Genomic DNA, 3,828 nt, shown 5'->3' with positions numbered 1-3,828 from the left:
AGACACAATGACTTTTGGCATAGAGGTGACATTTGCAGTTTTATTTTATCTTGTGGCCACGACATATTATATTGAGGCCTCAAGATATTATCTCGTGGCAACGACTTATTATCTCGTGGCCACGATTTATTATCTTGTGGCCTCAAGATATTATCTCGTGGCCACGAGTTATTATTTTGTGGCCACGACTTATTATCTTTTGGCCACGACTTATTATCTCGTGGCCTCAAGATATTATCTTGTGGCCACGACTTATTATCTTGTGGCCACGACTTATTATCTCGTGGCCACGAGTTATTATCTTGTGGCCACGACTTATTATCTCATGGCCACGATCGAGTTATTATCTTGAGACCACGACTTATTATCTCGTGGCCACGAGTTATTATCTTGTGGCCACGACTTATTATATCGTGACTACGAATTATTATCTGATGGCCACGACTTATTTCAGCCAATGAAAATGGTCGTTTCATCTCGAACAAAAGTTAATATCACACTGACATTAACTTTCACATGAGGGGCAGGTCAAACGCACCACCGTAGATTCACTTTAGTAGTTTCCTACGCATTTACCCAGAGATGTGCTGAATTTCAGTAAGGGCTTGTCAGTTTGTATCGCTATAAACTGTATATATCCCAGTAACACATCGACTGATTAGAGTCTTGTCATCACTTATTTGTTCTCTGTATTCTTATCTAATAGTCCTAACGTTAAAGGATCAAGTTTATATAGATGCAGTTTTTCATAAAATACACTCACTTTTATAAGTGATAATCACCGGTAGGAAGTTAGCAGTAGCAGTGAACAGTAGCAGTAACACAATTATAAAACATGAAGTTGGCAGAAGCACAGCTGTAACAGTAGCAAAATTATAAACGTAAAATTGGTAGTAACAGTAGCAGAGCAATAGCAACTAGTAGCAATCAAAAAGGAGATCTTAAAAGAATTGACATTGGTCTTTGAAACATTTATACGTCACTTTTGATAACAAAAAAGAAAGAGACTCAGAAAGCACATCAAAGCTAGCCATTTATCATTAAGACATCGTGATATATCTTCAATATAATAATTATCGTCTTTCACGTGATTCGAATCCACAGGGAAATGGTGCAAGTTATTGAATGAGCGACCTTAAAAGTATACATCAACCGCTTATATTTCTTAATTAAATCCTATAGATATACTGTGCTCATCCTTGAGTTATATATCTTTTTATATTAATTAGATCTTTTAAAGATATACTGTGCTGATCCTTGAGTAAAATATTTTAACCACAGAAATTTATTTAAATCTTTTAAATTCTAACTTAATGTGTTTAACTTGAATAAAGGAATCAATAAACTATGTACCGGAAGTTGATCTTTTCTTAAAAAAAACTGACACTATATATATTCATGGTGACCACCATTTTAAACATAACACGTCTACTTTCTGTGAAGTCGAAACATGTTTATTTTATGTTTACAAAGAGACAGTGTAGACAGTGTAACAATTATCAATATTTTCTGATATCAAATTTAAGCAAAGTATATCTTAAAAGATGAATGAAAGAAACACCTGACCATACAAATGAGAAAAAAGGGGTACACTAATAACTATAAAACGTCCCCCATATTCACCGCTGCAGCGTTTGATCCGCCGCTCTTGTGACACTTTGGCCAGTGTGATATACGGTCGTTGTGATCAAGATGAAACGACCATTTCAATTGGCTGTAATAAGTCGTGGCCACAAGATAATAAGTCGTGGCCACGAAATAATAAGTCGTGGCCACAAGATAATAACTCGTGACCACGAGATAATACATTGAGGCCACAAGATAATAAGTCGTGGCCACGAGATGATAAGTCGTGGCCACGAGATAATATCTTGAGGCCACGAGATAATAAGTCGTGGCCACAAGATAATAAGTCGTGGCCACAAGATAATAACTCGTGGCCACGAGATAATAAGTCGTTGCCACAAGATAATAACTCGTGGCCACGAGATAATATCTTGAGGCCTGAAGATAATTAGTCGTGGCCACGAGATCAAATAAAACTGCAAATGTCACCTCAATGCCAACGTAATCTTTTTCCACCAAGAAATTACATGAAATAAAAATGGCTTAGAATCAATGATCCGTGAACCAATCATTTGATTTCTTAGAATACGGACCACAGTTAAAACCAACAGAGTAATCTCCCTTGAAAAGTATCGTATAAGACCGGCGGATTTGTCTCCCTTTGCAAAATTATGAAATTCAACAGTAAAGCAAGAGTTTTGTCCCTTAGACTTAACACATAGCAAAATTCGAAGCCACTCTATAGCAACAAAATGACGTATAAGTCATTTTATAATGATATGACCATTATTTAAATATTTTGCTGATTTTTAAGTACACAAGTTATAATTTTTTCTCGCTTATAAATTCATCAAGACTTATTTACAAAGATCTATCTCAATGAGTTTCAAGTATGACGGAATTGCGTGGTGGATATCTAAAAATATTATTTCCCAAATTTTCAATTTTTAGGGCTCGGGCACTGTCTAGCTAGGGCACAACGCGCTTTAATGAAAGCATTCACATGAAACAGAACTTTTGCAGTGTCATATATTTTTGTGTAGGGTAACAATCCTTTAACTTTAAGTAGGTTGCGCATGCGCTAGAAAAAACTACATCCGATAAATTGTGATATAAGCATATTCAATAAGCCAGCATTTATAAAATACAGATTACGTCCGTCAGAACATGCACATATGTTACGATTAAAGGCTAACACTATATATAGGCAACATTTTCATATTCCTTTGGATTTATTTACTGTAATTTCGAAACATAATAACTTGATACGTAACATTCTGTGACTGATTGGTCAATCAAAATTCATGATAAATAAGATGGTCCATAGCAGGAAGCCTTTTGAAATACTACATGTGTACATATATAAAACCTTATTATTTTCCATATTTTAATTCATACACCTTTCGTTTAAATATTTTATCGCGCTTCGTTTAAATATTTTATCGCGCTTATATGGAATATAAATAACTGCTAGACTTTATCGTGCAAAACAATAAATGCATCGTATGAATGATGCCACTTCCATAATGCCATATTTTGAAACTTTTCGCCCAACCCTTTTGTACATGTATATATTGTGTAATTATATTGATGTAAAATAATTAATGTATATTTATATATATGCAATGAAATATTATTAAACTTAAAACTTAAATGTTATGCCGATGTATTTAGGGGTCGTTTTTCACACGACTGTACGTGTTTTAATTAAAGGCAAAAGTGGCGTCCTTTCGTCAAACTGTTCAGAAGTGTTTGCATAAATAGCAAATTGAATTGGACCATGTGCGTATAATAAGTTGGAAGAATACATATTAGTTTAAACATATTTTATTGCATTAAAGTGACATTATGCTCATTTTTTCAATGTCAAATTGACTTTAATTGACTGTATATTTCAACAAACTGGTTGTTATAATGGTGGTTGACCAACACATGATATTTGGAAAAGTTAAGGGTAAAAAAATAAATATACCTAGTTAATATATAAAAGACTGCCCCACTATTTTTATTAATTGAAAGTTAGATACATTCCGACGGATAATTACACACATTTCACAGGACCTAGTGAGTTATTTATCGTTCATGTGAAGTAAATTATAAAAATTGAAAGGAATTATGAACTGTTCACTCTATATCTACCCACGGATGGGCATAATGTCACTTTAATTACATGTTTACAAACATATCATACAAATAATGAGTATATATCAAAATGCAAATGGGTTGGGCTACAAGTTCTTAAAACATTAGATTAAGCTCTTC

This window comes from Ruditapes philippinarum, unplaced genomic scaffold (genome assembly GCF_026571515.1).
Source record: "Ruditapes philippinarum isolate M1 unplaced genomic scaffold, ASM2657151v2 ctg2301_1_1_1_1, whole genome shotgun sequence".
Classification (NCBI taxonomy): domain Eukaryota; kingdom Metazoa; phylum Mollusca; class Bivalvia; order Venerida; family Veneridae; genus Ruditapes; species Ruditapes philippinarum.
Note: the sequence above shows the minus strand (reverse complement) of the source record.